This window comes from Oncorhynchus kisutch, linkage group LG9, assembly GCF_002021735.2.
Source record: "Oncorhynchus kisutch isolate 150728-3 linkage group LG9, Okis_V2, whole genome shotgun sequence".
In the NCBI taxonomy this organism is placed as follows: Eukaryota; Metazoa; Chordata; class Actinopteri; order Salmoniformes; family Salmonidae; genus Oncorhynchus; species Oncorhynchus kisutch.
The window spans coordinates 4,679,486-4,706,732 of NC_034182.2; the positions used below are offsets into that span (position 1 = coordinate 4,679,486).

Here is a 27,247-nt window from a genome sequence, read left to right on the forward strand (position 1 = left end):
TTAACAGCTATATAGCACCTGTGTGTATTTGTGTGTTTGTGTGTGTGTGTGTGTGTGTGTGTGTGTGTGTGTGTGTGTGTGTGTGTGTGTGTGTGTGTGTGTGTGTGTGTGTGTGTGTTTGTGGGAGGACTCAGCTCCCAGTCTGAGGAATAACACAGCTTTTATTATATTCCTCTGACATCAGCCTCTTTGCCGGTGTATCTGTGTGTGTGGTTGTGTGTGTGTGTGCTGTCTCCAGCCAGGGACATCCGTGTCCCACATCTAACAGAGCCAGCTGTTGCATCAGCCTGAGCCAGGCAGCAGGCCTGTGATTTGCCTAAGGCCCCACACTACCCAGTGCTGCCCCGCTAACAGTTCTGATCTATCCCAAGCTTCCCAGACCATGAATCTGCTTGAGTCAATGCACCAGAGGCAGCTCCCACTGCTCTGATGTCATCAGAGAAACATCCTCTTAGGATGAAGGGTGTGTGTCTAGCCAGTGGGTCAGTACAGTGCGTGGGTGGTTATCGGAGTGTACACTACACGGTGAAAGCTGTAGGAGGGATAGAGGCGTGTCGGGACATGGTGGGGGGATGGAGAGGTAAAGTACATTTGTTCTCTTCACCTCCCTGCAAGGAGAGTGGATCTAAATCCAGCCTGCTCCAAAGCCTCTTCACACACAATCTCTCTTTCTCTCTCTTCAATGTATCCATCTGTTGCATTACACCATCCCCATCCCCCATACCAACTGTAGCTACCTTACACTGTTTTGGAATGTATTTCCACAGACTGCAATGCAGCCATTTTCACTGTTCATTGTGAGGAAAAAGAAAGAGAAACCCACACACTGCTCTTGATAGTATCACTGCTCTTTAATAAGCTTTCCGTATCGGCCTCAAGGCCTTCTCTGGTGGTTTTTCTTTTTTCTCATCCTATTCAACTGTTACCATGCACCTGCAACAAAGATAGCTCAGATGTACGAGTGCCTTTTGAATTACTGCTTATCGCGGGAAAGGACTTTTGATGGCTTTGACTGTCAATGATTACACTGAGTGAATGTTGAGTCTGTTCAGTATGGCTTCATTAAAGGAAGAATTCCAGGAAACCATCATAGCAGAGGCGTCAACAAAGCAGCTGACTCTGCTCCTAGCAGCCAAACATATTGATGATTTGTACATCGATGTACATTGATGATGTTTACATTCTCTGTAGGCTCTACATTAGCATCATTTTGAAAGATTGTTAATATTCATGAGTAGACCGCCCAGGGTCCTGCCTCTGATGAATCAGTGGCCAAATCACATTCCTCGAAACCCTGATTCCTTCCTCTTAACCCCGCCCATGCATCCACATAGGTCCAGAATGGTGAAGTCCCCGTGCCCTGGGTAGTGGAATCACCATGACGACGACACCCTTCATTAAGCATGTCATGCATGATGACAGGCGGGCTTGTTGTCATGATGTTTTCCTATAAGCCCTTAAAGCATGACAGTAATTAAAACATCTCATTCCTTTATTTGATTTTCCATCAGCTGGGCCCTCCGCTCCACATGGAATCCTGGCCAGGATGAGCCGCGAGCGCCGCTGGTCCACTTAACACGTCTCACGGTCCGCTGTGTCTTTTTGTCCAGGAACGTGCCTGGCAAGGCTCCTTACGGGTGGAGCAGGCTGGAGCTCTTTGGGTTATACTGGGCTATAACCAGCAGGATGGTTGTAATATGGTTGGTTGTAATATGGTTGTAATGACATCATTTCAACATGTTTTGTCTGCTGAGTAGGCAGTGATTGAGCCCCAGAGAGAGTCAGTGAAGACTGTGTCTGTATCAATGGCAGAGTTAAATCCTATCAGTATTCCTGTCCTGGCCTATAGGGTGTTTGCTTACTGAACCTGTTGTTTCTGTCATTATTATTACTCGCCAGTTTTGTGGCGGTGGCAATTACTTTATGCTTGTGTAATGCCTATTTTATGCTTGGCATACATCCGCATCCTCACAGTGAATGCTCTGACTGCACCTAATCTATCAGTGCCAAATTCATTTCTTAATGGACTTAACCTAACCCTTCTTGCATTTCAATGTGTTTCTGATTTGTTATCGCTTCTCTGCTTGTTCATTTTTGCAAATATTTTTGCAAATATCCCCTGAAAAGATGATTGATACAGTATGTTATCAAATGATGTTTATACGTGACAGATTCTGCATATTCTCAGGGGACGGAGATATAGAAAGGAGCTCACTATACTGTACTACACTTGGTGGTCCTCCAGACGTATGCAGATGGTGTGAAGGACAATGCACTCGTGGAATACATTAGAATACATCACTAATGCTCGGTGTGTTCACGGTAGATTCCGTGGCATTCAGTTGTTCCACCTTGATCTCGGCGCTCCTGCCATTTTCCAGTGAAGTCCTCCTGCTCTCTCTCACGCCTCTCCATCTTTTAAACACATCACATCTCATTTCAGAGTCTCTTTGAATGTTAGCTTTTCAGAGTAAATATCAGCATGACTTATTTTAGGTTTGTAAACGAAAGCCTAGTATCTTCCCTCTGTATCTAAGTAGATTTGCTAACAGTGTCTATTTTTGTCAAATCTCTCAAGGTCATCCGTGATTGACAGTCCAGTTGCCATAACAACAGCATCCATCTCTATTTTCCCCTTCCATCACACTATTTTACAAGGTTTTGATATGTTACCGGTTTTCTTGTGTATGTCTAGGTGACTGTACATGAATTCATTCATTTGTACATTAATTCATACAAGCATACATTTATTGTTGCATGCTTGTTATATTGGTAGCATGGTTTTCTGTTTGCATGTATCTGTTGCTTTGGTCAGTGGGGCAACGGTAGCTAACAGAGGCCTGCACCCCGCGGCTCCAGGTTAGCGGATCCCAGAAAGGTTCAGTCTCTGTGGTGTGAAGGGCCGTTGGTCAGTATTGATAAATTGTCTGAGAGAAGAAGTCCAGAGCTTGGGACTATAAGGTTACATCTGCACAAAGACGATTCTGAGATAATTGGCTTCATCTTGTATTCTTTTGAACTGAACAACATGAATTGGGGTATTTAGAGTACTATATATGTAGAGAACATTGAACTTAACAAGGCTATGGCAATAACTACATTTTGACAAAAACACAGATAGACCCAAGCTCTCAAAGTGCTGAACTTGGATCACGTCCCCCCAGTCAGTGCTTGATTTGGTCTGAAATAGGTGCCTGTTCTCATTTTTGGTGCTGGTACTATTTATTTTTAGGTGCAGGAACTCAATACCTTTAAACAAATATTCTATAAAAGGTGCAGGAGTTCAAGAAGTAGAACATTTGAGTTGCTGGTACTCCGGTGAACTCCTGCCCAAGTCAAGCACTGCCCCCAGTCCATATAATCATTCCGATCTAAAAGTCAGTAGTTTACATACACCTTAGCCAAATACATGTAAACTCAGTTTTTCACAATTCCTGACATTTAATTGTAGTAAAAATTCCGTCTTAGGTCAGTTAGGATCACCACTTTATTTTAAGAATGTGAAATGTCAGAATAATAGGAGAAGGAATGATTTATTTCAGCTTTTATTTCTTTCATCACATTCCCAGTGGGTCAGTTTACATACACTCAATTAGTATTTGGTAGCATTGCCTTTAAATTGTTTAACTTGGGTCAAACGTTTCAGGTAGCCTTCCACAAGCTTCCCACAATAAGTTGGGTGAATTTTGGCCCATTCCTCCTGACAGAGCTGGTGTAACTGAGTCAGGTTTGTAGGCCGCCTTGCTCGCACACGCTTTTTCAGTTCTGCCCACACATTTTCTATGGGATTGAGGTCAGGGCTTTGTGATGGCCACTCCAATACCTTGACTTTGTTGTCCTTAAGCCATTTTGCCACAACTTTGGAAGTATGCTTGGGGTCATTGTCCATTTGGAAGACACATTTGCGACCAAGCTTCAACTTCCTGATGGGTCTCTTGAGATGTTGCTCCAATATATCCACATACTTTTCCTGACTCATGATGCCATCTATTTTGTGAAGTGCACCAGTCCCTCCTGCAGCGAAGCACCCCAACAACATGATGCTGCCACCCCCATGCTTCATGGTTGGGATGTTGTTCTTCGGCTTGCAAGCCTCCCCCTTTTTCCTCCAAACATAACGATGGTCATTATTTTTATATTTCACCTTTATTTAACCAGGTAGGCAAGTTGAGAACAAGTTCTCATTTTCAACTGCGACCTGGCCAAGATAATTATGGCCAAACAGTTCTATTTTTGTTTCATCAGACCAGAGGACAGTTCTCCAAAAAGTACAATCTTTGTCCCCGTGTGCAGTTGCAAACCGTAGTCTTGCTTTTTTATGGCGGTTTTGGAGCAGTGGCTTCTTCCTTGCTGAGTGGCCTTTCAGGTTATGTTGATATAGGACTCGCTTTACCGTGGATGTAGATCATTTTGTACCCGTTTCCTCCAGCATCTTCACAAGGTCCTTTGCTGTTATTCTGGGGTTGATTTGCACTTTTTGCACCAAAGTACATTAATCACTAGGAGACACTAGGAGACTACATTAATCACTAGAATGCGTCTCCTTCCTAAGCGGTATGACAGCTGCGTGGTCCCATGGTGTTTATACTTGGGGACTATTGCTTGTACAGATGAACATGGTACCTTCAGGCATTTGGAAATTGCTCCCAAGGATGAACCAGACTTGTGGAGGTCTACAATTTTTTTTCCTGAGGTCGTGGCTGATTTCTTTTGATTTTCCCATGATGTCAAGCAAGGAGGCACTGCGTTTGAAGGTAGGACTTGAAATACATCCACATGTACACCTCCAATTCACTCAAATTATGAAAATTTGCCTATCAGAAGCTTCTAAAGCCATGACATCATTTTCTGGAATTTTCCAAGCTGTTTAAAGTAACAGTCAACTTAGTGTACATAAACTTCTGATACAGTGAATTATAAGTGAAATAATCTGTCTGTAAACAATTGTTGGAAGAATTACTTCTGTCTTGCACAAAGTAGATGTCCTAATCGACTTGCCAAAACTATAGTTTGTTAACAAGACATTTTTGGAGTGGTTGAAAAATGAGTTTTAATGCTCCAACCTAAGTGTATGTAAACTTCCGTCTTCAACTGTATATCAGCACTCCTACACTGATACTCTTTGTGAATACAGGCCCTGGTTGGGGGAGGTTGTGCCTGATCATTAGTATGTTCGTACAGTAGGACCATCCCATACAGTAGCATGGCAGTAAAGAATCAGAAATGTCTATTTGGTGAAAGGAGATTTATTTTCCTGGTTTCTACTGCTGAGAAGTCACTGATCTCATAGTGCTGTTGTAATGGACGCTGCTTTGTCCAGTGATTCTGTGGGTGCTCCAATATGGGTCAATAGTAGCAATTCCTGCACAGTAGCAGCAATTCCTGCACATATTCCACCACTGCCTTCTATACTTCTGTCTCCAGCAGGCTCAGCTGGCAACATAATCCCATTAATGCGTTCTAACATAAGGGGAAGCTGTTTCACTGTAGGTGGTAATATATCCTGCCAGGCAGCGATAGAAGTCTGGTTTGAGATGCTGTAACACACAGGGTGAGGGTGTAAAGAAGTGAACCAGGTCCAACGTGCGCCCAAGACCTCGCTCATTATCTAACATCCTCTCTCTAGCACATATGGTTGTTCTTTATTATAAACTGGGTGGTTCGAGCCTGAATGCTGATTGGCTGACAGCCATGGTATATCAGACCGTATACCACGGGTATGACAAAACATTTATTTTTACTGCTCTAATTGCGTTGGTAACCAGTTTATAATAGCAACAAGGCACCTCAGGGGTTTGTGGTGTATGACTAATATACCACGGCTAAGGGCTTTATCCAGTCACTCCTTGTTGGCTGTATACCACACCCTCTCAGACATTATTGCTTCAATTATTCATTTGCAGGACATAATGGGAAACAAATACATCATAGTCTGCATCCAAAATGGAAACCTATTCACTACATAGTGCACAACTTTTTACCAGAGCCCTATTGGCCAAATGTAGGGAATAGTGTTAATTGGGAAGCAGCCACGGGCTTTTTTAAAGATCAGGACAAAAAAAACTTTTACGTCAGCCAGGATCAAGCTGAACCTGATTTAATGGGCTTTTGTACTATTCATATTACTCACTGAGAATGGAGTTTACTGGAGCTATATTAAGAGACCGATAACAAAGACATCTGACCAATTTGTTTTGTCCTGTTCACTTCGTGGCCAGTTTTTAGGGAAATGCACAGTGTCCACATGAGTGGTGTGTGTTGTTTTCGCTCCACAGTAAAATTGGTTCACCCTAATAGGTAAGGTAACTCTCTTGGAAATGACTGTACACAGATGCTCTGTTCTCCCCGTACAATCCTCTCCATTGTTTACTAAAGACCCCATGGTCTTTAATTACATGAAAGGTTCACCAGGGTATTTGAATAACCTCATTTGAATAACTTCATCAAATGTAACTGTAAAGACAGGTGATTGTGATTGGACCACATGACCCCTTTTCCTGCTTCCACCCCACTGTTCCCTTCTCGCCCTCCCAATGCTGCGTTCTCATCTCCCCCCGCACTCCCCCTGACAGGTGACTGTCCCCATCACTCTCTCCACTCTGCCAGGAGAAGACCAGGGTAGCGGGCACATTTCCGCAAACCCATCGCCCTCACAGCCACGGGGCCAAGCCCCTGGTCAGCATAGCAGAAAGGCAATGTGATTAATCCCCCCTGGAAATTGCAAGGGCCTGCCTATAGCTTCATACACTCCTGTCATCTAATTAGGCTTGACTGGTTCCCGTTTTCACTGAGGCACTATTCACATAACATATGCCCTTTTACCCACCCTATACAGATGAAGTCAGAAGTTTACATACAGCTTAGTCAAATTCAGCTTTTATTTCTTTCATCACATTCCCAGTGGGTCAGTTTACATACAGCTTAGCCAAATTCAGCTTTTATTTCTTTCATCACATTCCCAGTGGGTCAGTTTACATACAATCAATTAGTATTTGGTATCATTGCCTTTAAATTGTTTAACTTGGGTCAAAAGTTTTTTTTCCACAAGCTTCCCACAATAAGTTGGGTGAATTTTGGCTCATTCCTCCTGACAGAGCTGGTGTAACCGAGTCAGGTTTGTAAGGCTCCTTGCTCGCTCAGTTCTGCCCACAAATTTTCTATGGGATTGAGGTCAGGGCTTTGTGATGGCCACTCCAATACCTTGACTTTGTTGTCCTTAAGCCATTTTGCCACAACGTTGGAAGTATGCTTGGGGTCATTGTCCATTTGGAAGTATGCTTGGGGTCATTGTCCATTTGGAAGACCCATTTGCGACCGTACCACAGGAATTGTGGTACAGTGAATTACAAGTGAAATAATCGGTCTGTAAACAATTGTTGGAAATATTACTTGTCATGCACAAAGTAGATGTCCTAACCAACTTGCCAAACTATAGTTTGTTAACAAGACATTTGTGGAGTGGTTGAAAAACTAGTTTTAATGACTCCAACCTAAGTGTATGTAAACTTCCGACTTCAACTGTATATAATGCACATATGCAGTATGCAGTACATCCAGGGAGATGGAAGGTATAGATGTGTGGCAGGTGACTAATGGTTGTCAATGGCTACAGGCAGTGCTGCTTTTGTTAATTTCCTCCCTTGTTCCCTGGTCCGTCCTCTTCCTCCTCGTCCCCCCGGACACTCCATAATACAAGCTGACAGACAGGAAATGACATGTCACTATCTCCCGGTCCATCAGCACCGTGTCGACATGGTCATCACAATTTGATGTGTCCTGCCCCTCATTTCAGCAATTTAACGCATGCTTGTCTTTTTGTCTGTTATGTGTTGTAGATGGACTCACAGACTAGCATTTGGCTTGACATGTGTTGTGTATTCTTGTGTTTGACGACTGTGCTTGAGTTTGATAACTGTGCTAGCTAACTATTGCTTTACACAGTTGACTTGTCATGAATAATGAGAGAGGGGCATAACTTCTAGCACTGTTCATCGTAACTCAATGCTTCAGTCAAGAGCGCCGCTGCCTGGCGTTTCTTCCCAAGCTGCACTTGATTTATCTTGCGGAAGAGTTAGTGTCTGAAGTGGCCCCTTCATGATGTCAAGGAAGGTATCTCTAGGGGTAAGAGTGAGTCTTTCTGAGTTGGTCTCTCTCTAACCCTCTCTCTGAACTGAAGTCTCTCTATGGCAGGGTTCCCCAACTTGCGGGCCGAGGGCCGAATTTTGCCTGCGGGTGTTTTTTTTTTGGCTCCCCAAGTTTTATAATTTTTTTGTTGGACATAAGACTGTACAAACACCAGGAAATCAGCTCCAAGTTATTTTAATTTAAGAAATCTGTTCCCATGTATTCCCACGCATAATAGAGAGATGCACAAGATCGTATACAAATATAAGCAAGGTTTGAAATGATTGTTTTAGTCAAATATTATATCTGTTTGGGATGTGGATGTGGATGTGCTGCAGCCACATGTTGGACTGCTGCTACTGGCTCTGTTGGTCAGTCAGACATGCATCTGTAGTGTCTCTCCCTCCGGCTTTGACGTTGGGTCTAAGTTGAGTTTCTCATCTGTTGTGAAGATAAGGCCCCCTTGTGATGCTCGGGGGTCTCAGAGGCCCACATATCTGCCTGCCAGAGAGAGACAAGAGGGGTAGGAGAGAGAGAGTGACAGGGGACTCACACACCCTGCTGTGTGCGTGTGTACACTCAATGTCAGTCAGAACTCTCCAGCGACAGAGGCAGGAGGGAGTCGGCCCACTGATAAATAAAGAATCAAAACACCCACCAATGAGAGATGTTCCCGCCCGCCAGCACACTCTGTTGTGTCAGTGTAAATTGTCATTGGAGTGATTACTGATCATGTTCTCATGCAGCCACTGTCATGGAGACATGCAGATACGTTAGGCTGAATCAATGGTTCAATGTCAACCACCTGCAGAGACATTGGCTATTGATCTAAGACTAGAGAAAGGCAACCAGCGTATAGAGAAACCATTTTAAAACCAGGTCGGTCAATTAGAGGAGTAGAATAGATGTCTGTGATGTGTTGGGCTTACAGTTGGTCTTGGTTGTTTTAGATGACAGCTGATTGTTAATGCTGGGTAGTGAGGCTCTGAGTGCTGAGGCCTATAACCTGTCACTGGCCACAGGCTTGATTGTCAGAGACAGTGGTTTTCTGTTGATGGATGGAAGCGTCATGGGTTCAAACAGGAGGTGAACCCCGTTCTGAATGGGGACAGATGAATCACACTAAATGGCATCAGTCTAAAAGGTTAATTGGGTGCTTTTGTAGTGTTATTGCTGCATCCTGACGCAACAATTTGAGTATTAATGGACACATTGATGTTGGCTGTGGATTTGTGGCTGAGTGGCTGTTGTTCAGAGCCTGATCCTCTTTAATTGAGTATTAGGCCCATTTTGTTTGTAGTGCTCATTGTTGTTGTTGTTAATGTCATGCTCATGACTCAATCAATTCCAAGAGCACACCGAGTAAACATGTTTGGCAGGTGAAATGTAAAATAGGCTAAGTGTTGAGAGCCCTGACCTCTATTACCTTGTCTCAATGCAACCATACAAAATATTCTTAATGTGTATACCAGGGATATTTAGTTATTCGAAGTTACTTTACATGAATTAATTATTTGATAAGCCACCACGTTGTAAAGCCAACATGATATAATTATTTTCTTCAGTTAAATGACTTGCAGTAGCTACGGTTGAATAGAGCCCTGGGGAATTAAACCCAAAATGATATCCTGGGTGTAGAGCTTTGTAACTTGGCAGGTACAGTTCGATTTCCAGATGATGAGACACAGCGGTAGGAGTGATCACAGCTCTATTCATCCATTAGGAAGACCTACCTGACTCATTCTCCTCTTGTTCTATTCTATTACCCTGTCACGAAAAGAAGGGAGAAGTGGTGGCTTTGAGAAGAACTGAATTTGAATGAATGAATAGGATTTCCATAATGTGGTGTCTGAGTCAGAGTTTAGCTCCTCTGGATTAAACCATATGTGTATACTGTACTTTATAATTTCCAGAGGCTGCCTCTCTCTTTATTACTTTCCCAAATAAGTTTATCTTCAAAGTTAAGTTGTGCTTTTTGATTCAATGTTCTGTCCAAGCCACTTTGTCTTTAACCTTACCGCTGTAAAAATCAAGTGATGCTCAAATGTGTTTGTCAAGGAAAAGGTGGTGTTTTGATGGAGGAGGAGATATCGGAATATTGAATTTGGAAGCGTTGGCCTGTTCTGCTTGACTGAACCACTGACAGTGTGACATGGAGGAACACTGTAGTTCTGAACCACTGACAGGGTGACCGGGAGGATGACTGAAGTTCTGAACCACTGACAGGGTGACCTGGGGGAACACTGTAGTTCTGAACCACTGACAGGGTGACCTGGAGGATGACTGAAGTTCTGAACCACTGACAGGGTGACCTGGGGGAACATTGTAGTTCTGAACCACTGACAGGGTGACATGGAGGAAGACTGTAGTTCTGAACCACTGATAGGGTGACCTGGAGGATGACTGTAGTTCTGAACCACTGACAGGGTGACATGGAGGAAGACTGTAGTTCTGAACCACTGACAGGGTGACATGGAGGAAACTGTAGTTCTGAACCACTGACAGGGTGACATGGAGGAACACTGTAGTTCTGAACCACTGACAGGGTGTCATGGAAGAACACTGTAGTTCTGAACCACTGACAGGGTGACATGGAGGAAGACTGTAGTTCTGAACCACTGACAGGGTGACATGGAGGAAGACTGTAGTTCTGAACCACTGACAGGGTGACATGGAGGAAGACTGTAGTTCTGAACCACTGACAGGGTGACCGGGAGGATGACTGAAGTTCTGAACCACTGACAGGGTGACCTGGAGGATGACTGTAGTTCTGAACCACTGATAGGGTGACCTGGAGGATGACTGTAGTTCTGAACCACTGACAGGGTGACATGGAGGAAGACTGTAGTTCTGAACCACTGACAGGGTGACATGGAGGAAACTGTAGTTCTGAACCACTGACAGGGTGACATGGAGGAACACTGTAGTTCTGAACCACTGACAGGGTGTCATGGAAGAACACTGTAGTTCTGAACCACTGACAGGGTGACATGGAGGAAGACTGTAGTTCTGAACCACTGACAGGGTGACATGGAGGAAGACTGTAGTTCTGAACCACTGACAGGGTGACATGGAGGAAGACTGTAGTTCTGAACCACTGACAGGGTGACCGGGAGGATGACTGTAGTTCTGAACCACTGACAGGGTGACCTGGAGGATGACTGTAGTTCTGAACCACTGACATGGAGGAACACTGTAGTTCTGAACCACTGACAGGGTGACATGGAGGAACACTGTAGTTCTGAACCACTGACAGGGTGACATGGAGGAAGACTGTAGTTCTGAACCTCTGACAGGGTGACATGGAGGAACACTAGTTCTGAACCACTGACAGGGTGACATGGAGGAACACTGTAGTTCTGAACCACTGACAGGGTGACATGGAGGAACACTGTAGTTCTGAACCACTGACAGGGTGACATGGAGGAAACTGTAGTTCTGAACCACTGACAGGGTGACATGGAGGAAGACTGTATTTCTGAACCACTGACAGGGTGACATGGAGGAACACTGTAGTTCTGAACCACTGACAGGGTGACATGGAGGAACACTGTAGTTCTGAACCACATACAGTTACCTTTGTATTAGTTAATATTAGATCGATGTGCCATTGATTCAATAGACATTTATATTTTAGTAATTTAGCAGGCGTTCTTATCTATAGCGACGTACAGGAGCAATTAGGGTTGAGTGCCTTGCTCAAGGGCACATTAACATATGTTTTACATAGTTGGATTGGGGATTTGAACCAGCAACCTTTCGGTTACTGGCCCAATGCTTTTAACCACTAAGCTCCCGAACTCTTATTATCCCTGAATGATCGATGCTAACCTTTGGGGAGGGCTAGCAGCAAATAGGTCTGTTGTTGACACGGACACACACACACACACACACACAGAGACAGACTCATGGTGACAAACTTACGATGGATGCTGTGTCTTCACAGCGTGACTGTCATTTGGTGCCAATGTGGTGTCTGGTGATCTCTATAGGATGGGATTGTCATTTTACACACTCCGGGTTCAATTGGACCAATGTTAGGTCAACTATATCAATTTCCCCTGTGAAAATAACACATGTCCAGCTTAGGCCATTTACTTTAGGTTTTTCTCTTCATGTGCCCTTGCTTCTCACCTTGACTGGTTTCAATGCCACATTCTCAACCTCAAATATTTCATATTAATTTGGCCTGATTACCAAGATCTAGCTTTCAATGTCCATATATTGTGTACTAATAATTGTACATATCCATTAATTTGTGGAATTCCCATGTAAATGCTCCTGAATCTAGCCAGAAAGCCAGTCCACACATCTAAAGTACCCTTGCAGAGAGATAGAAAAGGAAAGAGCCCAGGGGAACCAGTCATTTTTAGAATGTGGTTATTTAAAGAGAACTGTCATGCATTATTCAAACAGATGACCCCAGTATCTCATCCCACAGTCCGTTGGCTGCCTTGTCTTATTTCATCGACAGGGAGAGACATGTTTTTATTGGTAGTGTGTTAGTGTGTTTCACACACTCATACCAACCATTACCAACAGGGTTAATACTCATCTTCAGTGTGATTAATTGCTTTAATCTTTTAGGGTAATTAATTCACGTTTCATGTGCAGAAGGCTGAAACTATTCCTGACTTTGACAAATAAGTGTTGTGTGTTGCAGGTTTAGACAATGTGGAACCTGACAGCGCGTGGGCAAAGATTTTTATAACTAAACCAAGATAGACCACAGCTCGTCGTTTCAAATGGGAACAAATGAGTCATAGTGGGCAGAACAAGCATGGAGGTGGCAGAGCCAAGCATGAGCTAGCAAGATCCTGTAGCATGCCTTGTCTACTCTGTGACGTTTGCAATAACACAATTTGCCTTTGCACTCCTACTAAACATCATTTTTTTAAAGTCTACAAAACGTAGTCCACTCTGTTCGTAACAGATTCTAGTTTTGGGAACAGAAAACTGTATTGAGATCAAATGTTTCATTGATGAGAAAATTAGCAGAATGTTGGCCCAAAATCCATCATGTTTACATCTTCTCCCACCGCCGGCCACTGTGCTTCCTCTCACTACCATATTTGGTAGTGAGGGGAAATGCCAAGTGGATGCCTCACATTTATACATCCGGTGAAATATCTGTAGCATTGTTCTATATGATGTGGGTGGCTAAGAAAAGCCTGTCGTAATGGAAACAGAACACATTTGATGCTTGAAGTTAGATAATTAGTTTTGTAGCGTATAATGAATGTGCGCATGATAACACATCATCTGTGGGGTGAGAGAAGAGAAAGCATTTTTTTGTGGTTGCTGGTAATGTGGTATAATTGCAAGCTGATTATAGTTGTGGTGTTTTTGAACGATACGCTGTTTATTTACAAGTTGAAATGTTACCCTTCATGCTACCTATGCTTTCTGGTTATTTTTTGGGGGGGCCCATCCAAATATTTTCCTCCAGCAATAAATTGTTCTGTGAAAGGTATTTGGCCAAACAAGTGTAAACAGAAGTGGTATTTGTTTTTATAGCTATTTGAGCCAAACAGAGATTTCCGGAACATAAATCAAACTGAAGCCATTTAGGAATATTTCCTTCCTGCAGACAAGCCTTTTCAAAAGTCAGTCTTACCACAGCAGTAATATATCTCCTATTGATGAACAGGTGTCAGCACAAATCTATTCCGCTTACACCTGTTGAAATAGTATCTTGGCGTCACTTTATTACAACAGGCCAACAATGACAGTACTGAGAGAAGTAAACAACACACTGGCCATGTAGAGGTTCATCATGTGTTCTTTCTGCTCCGGAGGAAAGCAGTTTGCAATGAACAAGAGGAGAGGTCACATGGTTCGCTATGGTAACGATGCCAGGCAGAACAAGAGGAATGCTGCTTTCCAAGGTGATGATGTTGCCGTGCTACAGACTGTAGCTAAAACCGCATGGAGACCACATCACCTCGAGGTAGCTACGGACGCATGATGAAATGCTGTGCTACCACAAACAATCAGAAGACAGAGAAGTAGTTAACATATCCCTGTGTAGTTTTCATCAGCAGTAAATGATACCTCAATCTGTCCCTACGGCGATTCATTATTTAGGGTATTTGAAACTGAACCATGTTTAATTAACATTAAATATGCAATTTCTCATATCGTTTTAATTGTGTGTCTTCCGGTTACAAGTCAATGCATTTCTCATTCATTTCTATGACTATGGACTGGAAGGTTGTGAGCTTTTGAATTGAGTTTTTATAACCTCCCAACAAATCTAACTTCCAAGAACTACATCAAATTTAAATTCAAAGGACGTCCAATCACTTCTTAAAATGTACAATTAAAGGTGCAATTTAAAATGCCATTGCGCCGGGTATTATTTAATCATTAATAGCAGAATGGTCTCCTTGTGTCCTGTGGGTCAAAGCCAGTTGAGCTGGCCCCAGTCAATCTCCTCTCCCCTTCTCTTCCTCCTCTCTTGCCCCTCTATTCAGATTGCAGGATTCAAGCCATTAATGAAAGACTTGTGTCTGGGGGAGAAGGCACCACCATTAATGAAAGACTTGTGTCTGGGGGAGAAGGCACCACCATTAATGAAAGACTTGTGTCTGGGGGAGAAGGCACCACCATTAATGAAAGACTTGTGTCTGGGGGAGCAGGCACCACCATTAATGAAAGACTTGTGTCTGGGGGAGCAGGCACCACCATTAATGAAAGACTTGTGTCTGGGGGAGAAGGCACCACCATTAATGAAAGACTTGTGTCTGGGGGAGAAGGCACCACCATTAATGAAAGACTTGTGTCTGGGGGAGCAGGCACCGCCATTAATGAAAGACTTGTGTCTGGGGGAGCTGGCACCGCCATTAATGAAATACTTGTGTCTGGGGGAGCAGGCACCGCCATTAATGAAAGACTTGTGTCTGGGGGAGCCGGCACCGCCATTAATGAAAGACTTGTGTCTGGGGGAGCCGGCACCACCATTAATGAAAGACTTGTGTCTGGGGGAGCAGGCACCGCCATTAATGAAAGACTTGTGTCTGGGGGAGCCGGCACCACCATTAATGAAAGACTTGTGTCTGGGGGAGCAGGCACCACCATTAATGAAAGACTTGTGTCTGGGGGAGCCGGCACCACCATTAATGAAAGACTTGTGTCTGGGGGAGCAGGCACCACCATTAATGAAAGACTTGTGTCTGGGGGAGCAGGCACCGCCATTAATGAAAGACTTGTGTCTGGGGGAGCAGGCACCGCCATTAATGAAAGACTTGTGTCTGGGGGAGCTGGCACCGCCATTAATGAAATACTTGTGTCTGGGGGAGCCGGCACCGCCATTAATGAAAGACTTGTGTCTGGGGGAGCCGGCACCACCATTAATGAAAGACTTGTGTCTGGGGGAGCCGGCACCGCCATTAATGAAAGGGACAAGCAAAGGCGAACTTCTAAGTGATATAAATAGATGCTTTTGTAGGCTAGGATTCCCTGTTGGGTTAACAACTAGTTTGTGGTATATCACACTCACTGATTAACATGGAAGGCTATTGTTGCACATGTGTCAGATGACACACGCACCATAGTAATGTTTTAGCGCTCCAGTCGACAGGACACACAGAGTGTTCGTGTAGAGAGCCAAAGCTCTCATTAACAATTCAACCTTACAGTTTAAGCCAGAGCGTTTGAAAGGCTACAATGTCGTTACCCCCTTAAAGGGCATTTAGTGTAAACCACACCAGAGCAAGGTTGACTGAAGGTGTCATGGGCTGTCAGACCAGGAGCGCCAACACACAGTGACATAAGTACAGTATAGCTTTAGTCCCTGTAGTCACTGCACTATTTTTGTACCCTGGTGTGTCACACTATTACTTTTCAAAATGGCCTGTTTTGGGTATAGTGGGTACACAAAATATGCAGTTGAAGTTGGAGGTTTACATACACCTTAGCCAAATACATTTCAATTCAGTTTTTCACAATTCCTGACATTTAATCCTAGTAAAAATTCCCTGTTTTAGGTCAGACAGGATCATCAATTTATTTTAAGAATGTGAAATGTCTTAATAATAGAGAGAATGATTTATTTCCATTTTTATTTATTTATTCACATTCCCAGTCGGTCAGAAGTTTACATACACTCAATTAGTATTTGGTAGCATTGCCTTTAAATTGTTTAACTTGGGTTAAACGTTTTGGGTAGCCTTCCACAAGCTTCCCACAATAAGTTGGGTGAATTGTGGCCCATTCCTTCTGACCCACAAATTTTCAATAGGATTGAGGTCAGGGCTTTGTGATGGCCACTCCAATACCTTGACTTTGTTGTCCTTAAGCCATGTTGCCACAACTTTGGAAGTATGCTTGGGGTCATTGCCCATTTGCAACCAAGCTTTAACTTCCTGACTGATGTCTTGAGATGTTGCTTCAATATATCCACACAATTTTCCCTCCTCATGACGCCATCTATTTTGTGAAGTGCACAAGTCCCTCCTGCAGCAAAGCAGCCCCACAACATGATGCTGCCACCCCCGTGCTTCACGGTTGGGATGTTCTTCGGCTCGCAAGCCTCCCCCTTTTCCCTCCAAACATGACGATGGTCATTTTGACCAAACAGTTCTATTTTTGTTTCATCCGACCAGAGGACATTTCTCCAAAAAGTACGATCTTTGTCCCCGTGTGCAGTTGCAAACCGTAGTCTTGCTTTTTTATGGCGGTTTTGGAGCAGTGGCTTCTTCCTTGCTGAGCGGCCTTTCAGGTTATGTCAATATAGGACTCGTTTTACTGTGGATATAGACACTTTTGTACCTGTTTCCTCCAGCACCTTCACAAGGTCCTTTGCTGTTGTTCTGGGATTGATTTGCACTTTTTGCACCAAAGTACATTCATCTCTAGGAGACAGAATGCGTCTCCTTCCTAAGCGGTATGACGGCTACGTGGTCCCATGATGTTTATACTTGCGTACTATTGTTTGTACAGATGAACGTGGTACCTTCAGGCATTTGGAAATTGCTCCCAAGGATGAACCAGACTTGTGGAGGTCTACAATTTTTGGGGGCTGATTTCTTTGAATTTTCCTATGATGTCAAGCAAAGAGGCACTGAGTTTGAAGGTAGGCCTTGAAATACATCCACAGGTACACCTCCAATTGATTCAAATGATGTCAATTAGCCTATCAGAAGCTTCTAAAGCCATGACATAAATTTCTGGAATTTTCCAAGCTGTTTAAAAGGCACAGTCAATTTAGTGTATGTAAACTTCTGACCCACTGGAATTGTGACACAGTGAGTTATAAGTGAAATAATCTGTCTGTAAACAATATGCGGAAAAAGGACTTGGTGTCATGCACAAAGTAGATATACTAACCGACTTGCCGAAACTATAGTTTGTTAACAAGAAATTTGTAGAGTGGTTGAAAAATGAGTTTTAATGACTCCAACATAAGTGTATGTAAACTTCCGACGTCAACTGTATGTCGTTTTGTCTCGAAGTAACTGCACCTACTTGAAATAGATGTACTGCATTTTTGTAATCCTCTCTGTGTGGAGTACCCCAGTAATGGTGATGGACACTACAGTTGTGTGGGTTGTTGTCCCAGTTCAAGGTCCCCCTCCCCTGCTCAGACCGTCCCACTGCTCATGATGATGTATCTGTTCTATGATTCATCCAATGATGCCTTTAGCCTTCAGCATCAGACACCTGCTGTTGCTGTGTGTCACAGTATGGGGTTGGCACAAATGGTGCCTGCCTGCCTGCATTTTTTTTGTTTAAGCAATTTCTGCTGCTCATGCTCTCGGTTTATAAGTTGGTTTACAAAAGGTGTACAAATGACCACTTCAAAGAAGCAATCAGTTTTTGATTGCCTCTCTTCAGATGCAACACCTTTCCTCCACAATGACATTTGTCAAATCACAGAACACACAGACTCCATCCTGTTGAGGTCCATAGATTAGTTATCTTTAAATCAAATCTAATTATATTTGGCACATCACTTAGAAATGTCCTTGTTTTCCATGAAAACATACATGAAATGATTTGCAAAATGAATAGGAAATATAGTCAAGACGTTGACAAAGTTATAAATAAGGATTTTGTGTCCTTCAAACTTTGCTTTCGTCAAAGAATCCTCCGTTTGCAGCAATTACAGCCTTGCAGACCTTTGGCATTCTAGTTGTCAATCTTTTGAGATAATCTGAGATTTCACCCCATGCTTCCTGAAGCACCTCCCACAAGTTGGATTGGCTTGATGGGCACTTCTTATGTACCATATGATCAAGCTGCTCGCACAACAGCTCAATAGGGTTGAGATCCAGTGACTGTGCTGGCCACTCCATTATAGACAGAATACCAGCTGACTGCTTCTTCCCAAATAGTTATTGCATAGTTTGGAGCTGTGCTTTGGGTCATTGTCCTGTTGTAGGAGGATATTGACTTCAATTAAGCTCCGTCCACAGGGTATGGCATGGCGTTGCAAAATGGAGTGATAGCCTTCCTTCTTCAAGATCCCTTTTACTCTGTACAAATCTACCACTTTACCACCACCAAAGCACCCCCAGACCATCACATTGCCTCCACCATGCTTGACAGATGGTATCAAGCACTCCTCCAGCATCTTTTCTGCGTCTCACAAATGTTCTTTGTGATCCGAACACCGGAAACTTAGATTATTCTGTCCATAACACTTTTTTCCCCATCTTCCTCGGTCCAGTGTCTGTTCTTTTACCCATCTTAATCTTTTATTTTTATTGGCCAGTCTGAGATATGGCTTTTTCTTTGCAACTCTGCCTAGAAGGCCAGCATCCCAGAGTCACCTCTTCACTGTTGACATTAAGACTGGTGTTTTGCAGGTACCATTTAATGAAGCTGCCAGTTGAGGATTTGTGAGGCATCCGTTTCTCAAACTAGACACTAATGTACTTGTCCTCTTGCTCAGTTGTGCACCGGGGACTCCCACTCCTCTTTCTATTCTGGTTAGGGCCAGTTTGTGCAGTTTTGTGAAGGGAGTAGTACACAGTGATTTACGAGATCTTCATTTTCTTGGCAATTTCTCGCATGGAATAGCCTTCATTTCTCAGAACAAGAATAGACTGACGAGTTCTTTGTTTCTGGCCATTTTGAGCCTGTAATCAAATCCACAAATGCTGATGCTCCAGATACTCAACTAGTCTAAAAGAAGGCTAGTTTTATTGCTTCTTTAAATCAGTACAACAGTTTTCAGCTAACAATTGCAAAAGGGTTTTCTAATGACCAATTAGCCTTTTAAAATGACAAACTTGGATTAGCTAACAACGTGCCATTGGAACACCGGAGTGATGGTTGCTGATAATGGGCCTCCACCACCCAAAGGGAATACAGCCAACTTGACACAACTCTTGGAAACATTGGAGTCAACATGGGCCAGCATCCCTGTGGAACACTTTCAATGAGTTGAGGCTGTTCGGAGGGCAAAATGTTGTCCACTCAGTGTATGTATATAGTGTGTATTTAATGGCAAGGGGACCAAGTGAGGCCCACAGCCTACAAACACATTCTAAGGAACAATTAAACTATATGTGTTAAAAGCTATGGTATGTTTCTGGTTTAGGATTGGTAGACTAGTCCTATGTTAGTAATCTTCCATAGGAAAAGTGCCTACTATGCGTCACACGCTCATATCTCAGTTTTATGTCTGCTTGCTGTGTTAACAAAGCCGTTTGATGTGTAAGAACAAGACATTGTAATGATTTTTGAAATCAATCAATACCCTCTAATTCTTAGCTGCAGGCAGGATTCATCACAGCAATTAGACCTTGTGAAGTAAGCTAATTACCGGCTCAAAAAACAAAATGGTTCTCAGTGATCTTTTAGTGCAAGTTAAGAAAGACTGTACTTTTAAACATTTTTAGATGCATCTTTGAAGCCATAATTTACTATGGTATCACAATGGTGTTGCATTAACAGACTTTAAGTAATCACAAAGTTGTTTTTTTGTAATTATGCATGACTAGTTCTCAGAGGTGGCAGTTGATTGATATGTTTGTCCAAAAAATGATTTTTGCGTACCTTGTTTTAGTTTTCTCCAAGAAAACAATACCAGTTCATTGATGTCATCCATCTTTCACAAACCATTTGACAGTGTCATGTATACTCCCTCTCCGGCTTCTAGATCATCAGGCTGCTGATTATCCCGCACACCTGTCACCATCGTCTCGCGCACCTGGGCCTCATGACACTCACCTGGATTCCATCACCTCCTTGATTATCTTCCCTATATCTGTCCCTCCCCTTGGTTCTTTCCTCAGGTGTTATTGACTCCGTTTTCATGTCGGTGTGTTGGTTGAGTTGTGTTCATTGTTTCTTTTATTTATTTGTTAAAACACTTAATCCCTGAACTTGCTTCCAGACTCTCAGCGTACTCGTTACAGACAAGTTTTAGAGGGGATAGCTACCTTTCTCTTTAACTTTGAAACATTCGATTTGAACTGTTTCCACCCACCAAGACAGTTGGAAACGAGAAACTTGCTTCAAAACGGTGTCTCTGTGGACGAGCACACTCAGCAATGTGTACATTCAGTGTGACCTCTCACTGCCAGCAGGGAGTCAGTGGGAGTTCACAGTATGTGGCTATCTACTGGGCACAGTCATGTCCCACTGAGGGACATATCTGGCAACCCAAATACCCTCAAGTGTCTGTGGCACAATATCTGGCAACCCAACCACCCACAAGGGCCTATGGCACGTTATCTAGAAACTGAAAAGCCAACAGGCCTGGAAAGAGCTGACTGGCAAACCAATCGACACCCACCAACATTTGCTCACTACAATGTCGACAGCCTGCCCAGAGAGTTAATCAACTTCACAGGCCTCCTCCTGTTTCCTTTGGTGTTTAATGAAATAATAATGAAAACCAAAATGGTGTGTGGTAGGCTAATTGTTGTTTTTGCTGCTTCATAATTACGCTGTGGTAAGAAGGTCAGGGTTGTTTGAGAAAGTCTGAGTGTGTGTGTGTGCTTGACCAACCATGCATGCCTAGCTCTCAGAGCCTCCTCAGTAATAACAGTGGAGTGGAGGGACAATGGGAAGACTCGGGCAGGATCAAGCTGGATGGAGATCACACTGAAAGTGCTGACGGGTGGAATGTTTAGGCATTTCTTTGGTTGTCACTCCAATGCAAGGTCGTACTACTATGGGAGGTCATGCAATGAAAGGTCTTGATGCCTAAAAATGCTCAACTTTCTATTAATATATATATTTTTTTTAAATCACTGTGATCCTGAACAATTCCTGTTGCTGACCTTTGCTGTGAAACATTTTCAGGTTCACACTTCTTGTCAACAATGAGGGGAGAGGAGGGGAGAAGGAGCGAGGGCAAACTAGAATGTTATTTGGCCCTAAACAGAGAGTACACAGTGGCAGAATACCTGGCCACTGTGACTGACCCAAATCTAAGGAAATCTTTGTCTATGTACAGACTCAGTGAGCATAGCCTTGCTATTGAGAAAGGCTGCCTTAGGCAGGCTATGTGCACACTGCCCACAAAATGAGGTGGAAACTGAGCTGCTCTTCCTAACCTCCTAACCTAACCTTCCTAACCTACTACCAAGTGTATGACCATGTTAGAGACACATATATACCTCAGATTACACAGACCCACAAAGAATTCAGTGTGTCATCACAGCAGCAAGATTGGTGATCTTTTGCCACAGGAAAATGGCAACCAGTGGAGAACAATCACCATTGTAAATACAACCAATATTTATGTTTTTCTTTTAATTTTGGACTTGCACATCATTACAGAGAGAGAGAGAGAGCCACAGGTTGACTTGAGGCATATGCCTTTTTTAAATGTATTTATTATTTACCTTTATTTGTTCCCCTTTATTTAACCAGGTAGGCTAGTTGAGAACACCTTTATTTAACCAGGTAGGCTAGTTGAGAACACCTTTATTTAACCAGGTAGGCTAGTTGAGAACACCTTTATTTAACCAGGTAGGCTAGTTGAGAACACCTTTATTTAACCAGGTAGGCTAGTTGAGAACACCTTTATTTAACCAGGTAGGCTAGTTGAGAACAAGTTCTCATTTGCAACTGCGACCTGGACAAGAGAAAGCAAAGCAGTGCGACACAGACAACAACACAGTTACACATGGAGTAAACAATAAACAAGCCAATAACACAAACAAGTCAATGACACAGTAGAGAAAAGAAAGTCTATATACAGTGTGTGCAAAAGGCATGAGGAGATAGGGCATAGGAGCGAATAATTACAATTTAGCAGATTAACACTGGACCAATACCCCTATTCTCACACCACAGCGTCATTCAAATTATATGACAAGTTGTCAAAGGGGAGGAAAGGCTCCTATATGGAACACTGACCCACTTGGTGTACACTGTATACAGTGTTCTATTCATTTTAAAACCACCCTCTTTAGTTCTTTCCTCAACTTTTTTTTTTACCCATAATTCCAGGTCCCTGCGGCTCTGTATCACAGTGAGGTACGGAAGGTCCCCCAAAAGAGCGTCACAGTTGAATTCAATAACCCATTCATCCGAATGCCAGGATTGTGTTTTTCCTGTTGCCCCTGACTATAATCTTAGCCGTTTTGTGCTGGGGCTGAAAAAAGAGAGTAATTGAGGTGTCGCACCCCTGTGCTGTTATTTAGCACTCCAGGGATTGGTCGAGCTGGATGGGCTACAATAAAGGAGTAGAGCTGCTAACACAGCCCAATTAACCTTGTCGTCATTTTCAAGCCAGGGTAGCTGTCGTGTCTCACAATGTGTCAGCACCCATGTGTGTAATGGACATTAGGGCTGGTACGCATGCACACGCATCTGGCAACCACGCACACACACAGAGAGAGCGAGAGCGCGCGAGAGAGAGAGAGAATTTTTAGTGAGTGTAAAGACAATGAGTTTCTTCACTTGGTGATTTTACCTCTCATTGGAAGCAACTCATCCAGAATTTCCCAGAGACCAAAGTAGCCCTCTGGCAGATCTCCTGCCTCACGGGGTCCAACAGAAAACTGCTGATTTAAGACCACAACAGAAGAACAAAACAGCAGCTATCGTTCCTTCCCTCTGCTTCATACTAGATATAGCTTCTGCCTTAATAAGAATAACTAGGCCTAATCAATGTTGTCCTATTGATTCTGAGGGGTTAGCCGATATCGTTATTCATGCTCTGTTTCTATAGTGCCCGGCAGTTTCCTTCCTCCATATTGTCTTATCTCAGTGTACAACGGAGAAAGACATTATCATTCCAGTAGATTTTGTGTCTGTGTTAATGTTCGGCCATCATTCATTTCTGCTCTGCTGCACAGTCCCGCACGGCCTCGGCTAGGACTGCATTGAATTATAACGGTCTGTTACGTACTCTAGTCTAGAGTCTAGGATTTCTCGGTTGTAGGAATAAGCTTTACACGTGGCTAATGTGAATGTAATGTGAATCCTATAAGCCATGGAGATGGGTGTTTGTTTTGGTCAACGTCCATTGGGTTTGCTGTTTCTGAGGAGATATGAATGCCTGCTGAGTCCCAGGTGGCGTCCTCCCATGTACGAGACCTTTTAGAAAATGCCATGGATTCACAACACTGGGCCTGTTACATTAATTCAGTTTGAATTGCGCTGGAGGCCATTTTTGACTTTCCATGTTTACCTGGTGGTGTGTGTGTGTGTGTGTGTGTGTACAAGCTTATGCCTATGTGTGTATATGAATGTTTCAATGTTGTTTGTGCTGTCTGTTACATTCCGGACCAGTAGTAATAATGTAACCTAGCAACGAGCTGTTAATTTTGTGGTCCAGTATAATCCAGTCAGACAGCATGATGATACAGCATAGGACTTTTATCTCTGGATAGCCTTTAAACAAGTCCCATGTGACAGCTCGTCAAAACTCCCCAGGGGAACCACAGATACTATCATCCTCAAATGGGCCTGTTGATTGATTCAATTTGAGCCCATATAATCCATGTTTGAATCTTGTGATGCAGACGAGCCATGTGGCCACTAAAAGTGTCCAGGAGGACAGGCTGGAGGATGGAGATAAGGCCTGAGCACAAAGACAGCTCAGCCCCAGAGCTAAGAAAAGATGAGGGCTAAGAGATATGTGTTGGTGTGTGTGTGTGTGTGTGTATGTTGGTGTAATTCATTCGTCTTTAATAGTGACCTCACAGCCATCCACCCCTCAGGAGAATTATTACCCAAATGTTCCCCGACTGTAGTTCTGCCCAAGGCTGTTTACGTCCAATAAAGTCATATCGAACCGTTTGATCGTCCAGCACTGGAATCATAGATAGATTTTAGTCATGTTAAATCATGGTCCCCTCTCAAATTTCCTTCAAAGTGATAACATATGTTTAATACCTGTGGAAAAATGTGATACTGCAATGTATTGCTATCAAATGTCTGTACCAGGTAGATGTGTTGACTTGCCTCTGGTGCACTTTCTCACTCTCTGACACACAGCCCTGTTCTATGGTCTCTCCAGCATGCTGACATTGGAATTGTTCATTTGTTCCGTGGGATATTTACAAGACATTTCACTTTAATAGTATTTCCATGGCTAAACGGATAGACCATTATGCTGCACCCTCATAGTGTTTTAATGATCAGCCATTAGCCATTATATGGTCACCTTGATGACTTGAGCAGTCTCTCCAGGGTGCTGGTTAATCTGTGTAAGGTGCTCTGTGGTGTAATGTACAAGTAGTAAACATTTATAGATGTCTCTTAAAGAGGTCGACCGATTATGATTTTTCACCGCCGATACCGATTATTGGAGGACAAAAAAAAAGCCAATACCGATTAATCGGGCGATTTTTAATTTAAAAAAAAGAATTGTAATAATGACAATTACAACAATACTGAATTAACACTTATTTTAACTTAATATAATACATCAATAAAATCAATTTAGCCTCAAATAAATAATGAAACATGTTCAATTTGGTTTAAATAATGCAAAAACAAAATGTTGGAGAATAAAGTAAAAGTGCAAAATGTGCCATTTAAGAAAGCTAACGTTTAAGTTCCTTGCTCAGAACATGAGAACATATGAAAGCTGGTGGTTCCTTTTAAACATGAGTCTTCAATATTCCCAGGTAAGAAGTTTTAGGTTGTAGTTATTATAGGAATTATAGAACAATTTCTCTCTATACGATTTGTATTTCATATACCTTTGACTATTGGATGTTCTTATAGGCACTTTAGTATTGCCAGTGTAACAGTGTAGCTTCCATCCCTCTCCTCGCCGCTACCTGGGCTCGAACCAAGAACACATCGACAACGACTACCCTCGAAGCAGGGTTACCCATGCAGAGCAAGGGGAACAACTACTCCAAGTCTCAGAGCGAGTGACGTTTGAAACGCTATTAGCGCGCACCCCGCTTACTAGCTAGCCATTTCACATCAGTTACACCAGCCTAATCTCGGGAGTTGATAGGCTTGAAGTCATTAACAGCGCAATTCTTGAAGCATTGCGAAGAGCTGCTGGCAAAACGCACGAAAGTGCTGTTTGAATGAATGCTTACGAGCCTGCTGGTGCCTACCATCGCTCAGTCAGACTGCTCTATCAAATCATAGACTTAATTATAACATAATAACACACAGAAATACGAGCCTTTGGTCATTAATATGGTCGAATCCGGAAACTATCATTTCCAAAACAAAACGTTTATTCTCCCAGTGAAATACGGAACCGTACCGTATTTTATCTAACGGATGGCATCCCTCAGTCTAAATATTGCTGTTACATTGCACAACCTTCAATGTTATGTCATAATTACGTAAAATTCTGGCAAATTAGTTCGCAATGAGCCAGGCGGCCCAAACTGTTGCATATACCCTGACTCTGCGTGCAATGAACGCAAGAGAAGTGACACAATTTCACCTGGTTAATATTGCCTGCTAACCTTTCTTTTAGCTAAATATGCAGGTTTAAATCAAATCAAATCAAATGTATTTATATAGCCCTTCGTACATCAGCTGATATCTCAAAGTGCTGTACAGAAACCCAGCCTAAAACCCCAAACAGCAAGCAATGCAGGCGTAGAAGCACGGGGGCTAGGAAAAACTCCCTAGAAAGGCCAATTAAAAAAAAAATATATATTTCTGTGTATTGATTTTAAGAAAGGCATTGATGTTTATGATTAGGTACACGTTGGAGCAACGACAGTCCTTTTTCACGAATGCGCACCGCATCGATTATATGCATCGATTATATGCAACGTTTGTAGTTATAACTAGTGATTATGATTGTTTTTTATAAGATCAGTTTAATGCTAGCTAGCAACTTGCCTTGGCTTCTTACTGCATTCACCTAACAGGCAGGCTCCTCGTGAGGCAGGTGGTTAGAGCGTTGGAGCTGACAAGGTAAAAATCTGTCACTCTGCCCCCGAACAATGCAGTTAACCCACCATTCCTAGGCCGTCATTGAAAATAATAATGTGGTCTTAACTGACTTGCCTTGTTAAATAAAGTTGTAAAATAAATAAATAAATAAAATCGGCAAAATCGGTGTCCAAAAATAGCGATTTCCAATTGTTATGAAAATTTGAAATCGGCCCCAATTAATCGGCCATTCCGATTAATCGGTCGACCTCTAGTCTCTTACCATGCATACTTTAGAAATAGAGCTTGACATTACTAGAGGAGCATGGTCCAACTGGATATGCAACGTTTAATATTATTTGAATTTTATTTTAATTGAACCTTTATTGAACTAGGCAAGTCAGTTAAGAACAAATTCTTATTTACAATGACGGCCTACACCGGCCACACCCGGAAGACGCTATGGGACTTCCAATCACAGCCAGAACCAGGGTGTCTGTAGTGATGCCTCTAGCACTGAGATGCGGTGTCTTAGACTGCTGCGCCACTCGGGAGCCTGATTATAAACTGGGTGGTTCGAGCCCTGAATGCTGATTGGCTGACAGCCATGGTATATCATACCGTATACCATGGTTATGACAAAACATGTATTTTTACTACTCTAATTACGTTGGTAACTAGTTTATAATAGCAATAAGGCACCTCGGGGGTTTGTGATATATGGCCAATATAACACATCTCCTTGGGCCTGATTGCTTAAGTGTCTCATTAGAGCAACAGATGCAACCAGTATGTAGGGTAAAACAGTGTATTATAATGATTTACTCCTCTCACAACGGATTTTACACAC

The 27,247-nt window shown here is 42.9% G+C and overlaps 1 protein-coding gene and 1 long non-coding RNA gene across 6 annotated transcripts in view; one reads left to right on the forward strand and one right to left on the reverse strand.

Annotated features, from left to right (window-relative positions):
• Positions 1–27,247, forward strand: part of ppfia2 (PTPRF interacting protein alpha 2) — a 224,663-nt gene that overhangs the window by 109,140 nt on the left and 88,276 nt on the right. The gene's annotated exons all lie outside the window — the stretch shown is intronic.
• Positions 8,304–20,210, reverse strand: LOC116375253 (uncharacterized). The gene is made up of 2 exons (XR_004210965.1): positions 20,131–20,210; positions 8,304–8,625 (listed from the first exon to the last, which is right to left on the reverse strand). It is a non-coding gene; the product is annotated as an uncharacterized LOC116375253 (long non-coding RNA).